The sequence below is a fragment of the Austrofundulus limnaeus genome, unplaced genomic scaffold (genome assembly GCF_001266775.1).
Source record: "Austrofundulus limnaeus strain Quisiro unplaced genomic scaffold, Austrofundulus_limnaeus-1.0 Scaffold119, whole genome shotgun sequence".
In the NCBI taxonomy this organism is placed as follows: Eukaryota; Metazoa; Chordata; class Actinopteri; order Cyprinodontiformes; family Rivulidae; genus Austrofundulus; species Austrofundulus limnaeus.
In genome coordinates, this window is record NW_013952521.1 from 217974 (window position 1) to 226651 (window position 8678).

Sequence of the window (8678 nt, forward strand, 5' to 3'; positions counted from 1 at the left end):
GGAGGGGTGGGTAGGTGGGGGGCTTCAGACCACCAGTACTTTTCCGCTCCACGTTAGTCTATATTCCCATCAGCTGTCAGCTCTTATTCCTCACGAGCCGTTTGGTCATTCTGTCAGCAGGGAGGGTGACCGCACGAGAATGAACTTCAGTGGAAAGTTTTCTGCAGGCCTGCGCTGCTGAACTTCAGAACCTGCATTTAAATGCAAACAATTGTTTTCGTTTGAAATAATAAAAAAAAATCCTCCTGATTAAAGTTCAAATTTTGATTTAGGCCGAAAAACATTTAATAATTCATCAAACTCGTTGCATTTTTCTCCCTCTAGTTTTCTGAATACTGTAATCATTCATCATTCATTCTGTTTAGTTGCCATTCATGATGATAACAGAGCTGATTACACTTTAATGAACAAATTCTTCTAATCAGGAGCTTTTACGCATTGATTAGGTTCACCGTGTAAAAGAACTTCTGAAGGGAAAATAGAAAACTGAGAAGTTTTCAGGAGCTTTTATTCATTTCCCTTCCTGCCGTCCAGAATTAACTCTGCATGATTCATTCAAAACAAGAYAAATGTTCAAACACAATGACTTAAAGTTAGTGAGGGAAAAAAAACTTTAACGATTTTCAATAAATCTAAATTAAAAACATTTTTAAAAGATGACTACTGAAGCATGACTCAAGACTTTTGCACAATTGTGAGCAGGGAGACTGTCATTCAATTCAATTCAAAAATATTTTATTGAGCCCAGAGGGAAATTAGGTAAGTACTAATTTAATACTTACATATTTACTTACACAAATACTGACTTGTACTTTACTTATATTACATATATATTTAGTATTTAATTTATTAGACATTTAGTCAAAAACAAGACAACACTGCCCTCTGTTGGACTCAAGTTTATTTATGAGGACATTAAAAAAACGGATCAGAACAAGAAAGAAGTAATAAAACAACAGCATAGAACCTGCAGAGTTCATTTAGTTTTATTTAATCAAAATMGTCACAAACGGGCTTCCGTACAAACTAAAACCTTACAAATTTCACCCACAAACAGAAACAAATTGCTATTAAAAATAATGATAATAATAAAAGAATATGAACACGTTAAATTCACAACAAAAGTCTGTAAATTATATTTTATAAAGCATTTCTTGAATATTTCATGGATGTCCTGTGCTCTACATGAAGTGGGGCACTGACCCACATTTTTCCACAGGAGCTGCGAAATCAAAACAAAGAAATAAAGAAATAAAATAAGCGCGTTTCCAGGTRGCAGAAGGTGACAGGACTGAAGGAGCCATCACGTGGTGCGGGTCCACAAACTGGTTCCGGTCCGGTTTCAGGCTCAGAGGAGKCTTCAGGGTTTTTATTTCTGAGGACTGTTAGAAACGCGGGCTGACTCCGGCTGTTCTCGTTTCCAGGCTCCAGTTCCCGCGACATCACCATCATCCTCCTCATCCTCATCCTCATCCTCATCCTCATCCTCATCCTCAGCCCACATCAGTGGAGCTGCTCGGTGATGCTCAGTTCTGCTCAGCAGCATCCACAGGAGGCGCGCTGATCCGAGCCACGGGAGTCCAGCAGGAGGAGGACCGGAGCCTGCAGGCTTCCAGCGGACCGGGGCGGTAAAACCAGGCGCAGTACCACCCCAGTGGGGTTTTTTCTCTCCTTCTTTCCTGGGGGAGGTGCGCGCGTCGGGGTGGAGGGGGTTTGTTAAACCTCTACCTCCTGCAGCCCGAAGCCATGGCTCGATCATCTGGAGCGCGTGAGTTTTATCCCAATTTTCCTCCCAAGCTCTGGTGCGTTTCTTTGTGTTTTTGTCGGGTGCGCGTCTCAGCCATGTTTTGGGTCCAGAGCGCGCAGCCTCGTTCAGGATCGGGCCAGAACCAGTCAGCATCCTGGTCTGGTTCGTTTCTGTTTCTGCTGATGGGTCCGAGCCGTGACGTTCTGCAKCATCAGCACCACACGGTCCAGTTTCAGATCACACCCGTCTGATCCTGSAGGATCAAACCTGACAGATTACTGTTCGTTTTATTCCCTGAGATTATCAATCCTGRTAACAAATAGACTCGAACTTTTTCCGTGTCTCTTCAGAGGCAGTTTGGGAAGTTTAATATGTCAACATTTGCTTATCTTGCTGTCTGAGCACAATAAAAAGTTTGTCGGAATAATCAGAGCAAGGATGAAAAAGACACGGCTCGACCTTTCTGCTGACAATACAACAGCTTGTTTCTGCACCTGAGCTGCTTCAGGTGCTTCAGCTCACAAACTGAGGACTTTCACATTTAAACATGAGACTAAATGAACAATAAACTCTAAAAATGTTATATAAAGAGTTTTATTATTTAAAACATTAAGTGACATGTCTGAGAGAGAACCCAGCTGGCATCATGACATCTGGTCCCATTGAATGGACATTAGGTTGTGCTGGAAAACTGTTGAATTTTGTTTAGATTTTAAGTGTTGACATGTAAAAAAAAAAAAAACCGAACAAAAATACAGATTAAATATTAAACAAAAACATAAGTCTTGACTGTTTGCAGATCGGCATCCTTAAACACGGTGCAAAACACCAGAAACAAAATATTTGATTGTACGATCTTTGCTTCGCATCAGAACCAAGTTTACAGTTTTTCCAACTGTTGTACTTAATCTCACCGTTTATAGCAGTGTTTCCCAAAGTTGGGGTCGGGACCCAAAGTGGGGTCCTGAAACATCAAGGTGGGGGTCCTGAAAAGATTTTCTGAATTAATTACATTTTTGCCCTAGTTGTTACAAAGGAGTGAGGTTAGTATATTTAAAATGGATAAATTGTTACTATGCCCATGTTTTGTTGACCTGATACAAATGTTTATCATCCAAAAATAGTTGTGGTCACAGGTCTCTGCTACTGTTATTTTGTGGGTCAAAAGCTGAAAAGTTTGGGAACCACTGCACTTTGGTTGCCAAAGTTGGGCTTGGGACCCAATTATGGGTCATGAAGCACCTTGGATAATCTCCAGAAATCAATTTAAAGGGTAATAAAATAATTGCTGATGTAATATTTCCCCTATACTTATTACAAAAACACAAAATAAGTAAAGATAAGTATTTATATTTGTGTACAAGCTGTTTAGATTGTCAAAAAGCCTGTGTTTTTAGGGTTATTAACAAAGTTTGTGTACTCAGACCAGTAATATTTGGGGTCACAAGTTTTTGCCATGGATATTTTGTGGGTCAGAAGACAAAAAGTTTGGGAACCATTGATTTACAGTTTATCTTTGAGCGTGCGCTAAGAGATATACTATTGGATTAATGCTCTTGATTTAGGAAAAATACTGGAAATAATTATTTCCATACTTAATAAAGTGTCCTGATGCATCTCGTTAATCCAGGTAGAAAAAAATCAAAAAGAAAACATACTGTAGGTCCTCTGGATGGGTTCTTCTTTAGTGAAATGTTTCGTCTCTCCTCCAAGAGACTTCTTCAGTCTGAGAGTTTCAGGTGAACTCAGCCTTATAAGCACTGCCTCCACATGGACAAACAGGTTAGTCACATGCAAAAGAGGGCCATTGCCTAATGCTGCGTTCACACCGAACGCGATTTCAGCTTCAAAATCGCATCCAATGCTGAAGTTGGTCGCTCGTGCACTTTGAGGTCAGACGCAGGTCAGCTCTTGAAGRGCTGAACGGCAACAGCCTCCCCGCCCCTCCCTCCTCTGTCGGGCTCTGTTTAATGTCGGACGAYGAAGTGGCTTTGCTTTATTTACAGAGAGCTAGAGCATGTCACGTTCATCAGAAAATTAATTCATAATTAATTCACCAGATAGTTCAGAGACATTCTGAGTTTCATCACCCAGGAGCTGCGGGAGAGGCTCACAGCTCGCTTTCAGGACTATTTTTGTCCCGAGTCCAGTCTGATGAGCAGCTGCCACGCATTGGTGAGGATATCTCCTGTCAGGACACCGACTGCAGGCACTCAATTTCAGCTGAAGAGCTCCTGTCCGTCTGTTTCAGGTTAGTGGACATCATTCAGTAAACTGTCCTGTCGGGAAATATGTCGCTTCGTCACACAGTGGAGTCTCTTTGATTGGTTGACACAGCGCGTCGAGCTGCAAAAGATCAGATTTTCTAACTTCAGCGATTTGCGCCTCAACGCGTCGAACGCTCAGATCGTTCAAATCGTTCAAATCGCGCTGCTCTAATCGCGCTTGAGGTGCTGCAGCTCTTCCCGACGCTGATTGAAGCGCGTCCACCATAGACTTTGCATGTAAACCTGATGCTCCTGATGTTGAAATCGCGTTTGGTGTGAACGCACCATAACGCTTGATAGGACTAATCAAGCCTATTGTTAGGCGATGGCCCTCATTTGCATGTGACTAACCTGTTTGTCCAGGTTTGACAACTGGGAAATGATGCTTTCTGTGAAAAGTTGACATTTGCCAAAAAAGCTGAACTCAGGTTGTTAAAGCTAAACAAGAAGAGCACTAGCTAAAAGGTAAAACAAGCTGAACTAAAGTGGCTAAATAATAGTTCAAAGCTAAAATGAGCAAAAGCTAAAGTTAAAAGTAAAAAAATAAAACAAATAGAAGCAAAATATAGCAAAAGAAAAAGCCATAAATAACAAAATGTTATCAAAAAGCTGCCTCCATGTGACTGAGTCACATGGAGGCAGTGCTTAAAAGCCTGAATTTTGCCTGAAACTCTCAGACTGAAGAAGTCTCTTGGAGGAGAGACGAAACGTTTCATTAGAGAAGAACCCGTCCAGAGGACCTACACAATTTTTTTCTTTTTGATTTTTTTACCTGGATCACTGAGATGCATCAGGACAACAAAATGTTATGTACAAGTCAAAATTATTTAAACACAAGCTAAAAGATAAAAGTAGCAAAAAAAGTTAAAAGTAGCATTTAGCAGACAAGCTAACATTGGAAAACATAATCTAAAAGATAACAAAAGCTCAAAGATAAAAGTAACATATAGTGATCAAAGCTAAAATTAGCAAAAATATCTAAAAGACAAGCTATCTCAAAGCTAATAGCAACAACAAGCTAACTCAAAGTAACAACTTAGTAACAACTTACTGCTAATAGCAGCAAAAGGTTTTCTAAAATAACCAAAAAGCTAGCTAAAGTCAAAAATAGCAGATTAGCTAAAAGCTAAAACAATATAAAAATGTCAAAAGAAAAATAAGCTGAAGCAGATTTCAAAAGAACAATGTTTTTGATAAAATGATAAATACTGTATTTCCATAAATTTTTATGGTTAAAGGGTTTGTAATTAAAGTAAAATATTTTGAAAAGTATAAAAGTTCCAAAACTCTAAAGTCCCATCACTCATCCCCAGAATGAGCTGAAGGTTTTGAGTAGCTAAAATAAGAGAAAACAGAAAGATCTCAAAAGAATGTTAAAAAAACATACATGAACATTTTTGCTAAATTAATTTTTATTAATTAAAATGTTTTGTCTTGTTTAGTAAAAACCTGATCCTCTGCGAACCAGGAATATCTGCAAAGTGTCTGAAGCAGCCAATTTTTTCTGCTGTGTTTTTACATCAGGAAGGAGGAGAAAATATTTCCTCTCAATGTGGTCCAAATGAAAATAAAAACAGGCTCTGTTGGAGCTGTGAGTCTGCAGAGCAGTGATTCTGTTTGAACTGGGGGTTTTCAAAGGTCGGGATGTTTTTATTTTTAATTTTTTTTTACATTTTCAAAAAAATTTATATTTGTTTTTACATTGTGGACAAGAAAGATCTGAATTTCACTTTGAATGAATGAAGTTTCTTACTTCAACGTTTCATAGTAAACCCAATATCTTTAAAATGAATTTACCATCAGTTTAAATATATATCTATCTAAAGCCTATATACGGATTTAAATTTGCCTCTAAACTATATTTAAATGTGCGTGAAGACATCAAAGAATAAACAATGATGTTGAGCTGAAACGCAGCTGAGTTTTTGCTCCCAGGCCCCACGGAGGCAGAAGGAAATGGAGCAGAAACTACAAATCAGGACCAACTTAACCCTGAGTACTTCCTGCTACTGTTCACATTATAATCCCTGATCCGAGCCGTTAATCCTCCTGATTATCAGCTCTGTGTAATAATCTGTCAGTCACTTCCTCCGTCTCTGCGGTGGCCTTTTAGAGAGGTCAGAAAGTAATGTGAAGAACGCAGGGTCTCACTTTTATCACTTTATTCAGATACATCTCTTTATTTTCCTGTTCCTGTCAGAAGAAGCTAATTTAAGAAGATGATTCATACGTTCACCTGCTAATCAGCGATCACTCAGCCGATGTGACGTGTTCAGGTCTCTGCTGGGCCTGAGCTTGTTTTCCTGGTTTTCTGCCTCTTTAATCATGTTGTTGTTATTATTATTATTTTACCTTCTGCACTTTTAAATTGGATCACAGTAAGCCCCTTGATGCTCGAAGCTGTTGTATAATCTACTTTTTAATGTGCTGATTACTGTTTTTTTTCTCCATGATGCACCGTGAAGCAGTTTGTCCTCATTATCAAGAAGAAATGGTCTCTGAGTTTGTTTCGGTTTTCAGAAGTTTTTAGCAAGACTTATACCAGTCCAGTTCAGTCCGGTCCAGTCCAGTGCAGTTCAGCTATGGTACCAAATCCCAACAGAACCTGTCCATTCAAGTCAGAAATCAATTTAATTATAAACAATTCATTCTTCTTGAAATACATTCAGATACAGAACATTAGGACATATAAGTAAAWGTTTTCTGTTTAAGGAGACCAGCAGACTGTGTCAACTCTACGCTTTGTTGTAAACAGTGCATTGGTGGCAGTGGAAAGGTATTATTCCCAATTAACAGGAAGAAACCTTCAAGACAACCAGAACCAGGTTCAAGATGGGGTCCATCTGCCTCCATTAGCTGGAGGTTGAAATGACGGAATAAAGACACAGACAAACACAGTTGTAGTGTATGGTCCATGTGTGTAGTTCCTATGGTCCATGTGTGTAGTTCCTATGGTCCATGTGTGTAGTTCCTATGTTCTATGTGTAGTTAGTTCCTATGGTCCATGTGTGTAGTTCCTATGTTCTATGTGTAGTTAGTTCCTATGGTCCATGTGTAGTTAGTTCCTATGGTCTATGTGTGTAGTTCCTATGGTCCATGTGTAGTTAGTCCCTATGGTCTATGTGTAGTTAATTCCTATGGTCCATGTGTGTAGTTCCTATGGTCCATGTGTAGTTAGTTCCTATGGTCCATGTGTAGTTAGTTCCTATGGTCTATGTGTAGTTAGTTCCTATGGTCCATGTGTAGTTAGTTCCTATGGTCCATGTGTAGTTAGTTCCTACGGTCTATGTGTGTAGTTCCTATGGTCTATGTGTGTAGTTCCTATGGTCCATGTGTAGTTAGTTCATATGGTCCATGTGTAGTTAGTTCCTATGGTCCATGTGTGTAGTTCCTATGGTCCATGTGTGTAGTTCCCATGGTCCATGTGTAGTTAGTTCCTATGGTCCATGTGTAGTTAGTTCCTATGGTCCATGTGCATAGTTCCTATGGTCCATGTGTAGTTAGTTCCTATTGTCCATGTGTAGTTAGTTCCTATTGTCCATGTGTAGTTAGTTCCTATGGTCCATGTGTGTAGTTCCTATGGTCCATGTGTAACTCTTTTGGAACATGTGTAGTTGAATCTGTCTTTCCTCCAGTTTTGTAGTTTCATCTTTGTTTTGGTGCTTTCTGCGCATTCATATGTTCCAGAAGCAGCTGTGTGATGACGTCAGGATGTCCCATGTAGTTACAAATTGCAGGCTGACAGCCAATGGATTTGCTTTATTTTTTATTTATAAAAATCAATTTTGGTACATTTTAAATCAATTCTGAATCTTTGTAAATGAGAATCCCAATTCTGATGTAGAACAATTTTTTGGTGCACCCCTAGTAGTTGGTCCATGTGTAGTTCTTATTGAACAGGTGTAGTTCTTATGGTCTACATGTAGGTCCTATGGTCCATGTGTAGTTCCTATGGTTCAGGTGTAGTTCATATAGTTCAGGTGTGGCTCCTACGGTCCATGTGTAGTTTTTGTGATCCAGATGTACTTCTTATGATCCATGTGTAGTTGCTATGGTACATATGTTGTTTCTATGGCTAGGTGTAGTTCGTATGGTCCAGATGTTGTTTAGATCAGAGATTCTTAACCTATGGGCCACGGCCCAATTGTAGGCCGCGAGCGCCACCTTGAGGGCCTCAAAAGAACAACAGTTTTTAACTTTAGGCCGCAGAGGGCCGCGGGACCGCATTGATTTTAAATAAGTTGCAATACACTTTCTCACCACTAGTAGCGGTAGTGCACCACTCAGTTGTTTAACAACATTTTTGATATATAGAAGAAGAACCTTAGAAACCTGCCAAGATTGGAAACTTATTTTAAATGAAAAGTAGAGGCAAAAATGAAAGTAACTCATCAAAAAACACCAGTTTATATGAAGTGAAGCTTCTGTTTTTATCATGCAATATTTTAAAAGTTCAAAACATTATCAAATACAGTTGCAGATACAACTATATGTTAATTTACACTTTATCAAATTATTTTTTGTAGTTTATTTTTAAATATTTTTAATGTATTTTAAAGAAACTTTAAACTTGTCAAAAAGCTGTTGTTACTGTTGTTTGTCACTCGCTAATATGAAGAGCAGTTTCTGTTTCTACCATGCAAAAGTTTTAAAAGGCTTTATTT

General features: G+C 38.9%; 1 protein-coding gene across 1 annotated transcript in view; it reads left to right on the forward strand.

The window, feature by feature from the left end:
* The first annotated feature begins 1015 nt into the window (after nucleotides 1-1015).
* tbkbp1 (TBK1 binding protein 1) overlaps nucleotides 1016-8678 on the forward strand; it is a 79971-nt gene continuing 72308 nt past the window's right edge. The window contains exon 1 of the mRNA XM_014014733.1: nucleotides 1016-1768. The gene's annotated coding sequence lies outside the window, so the exon portion shown is untranslated. The remainder of the gene's footprint in view (nucleotides 1769-8678) is intronic.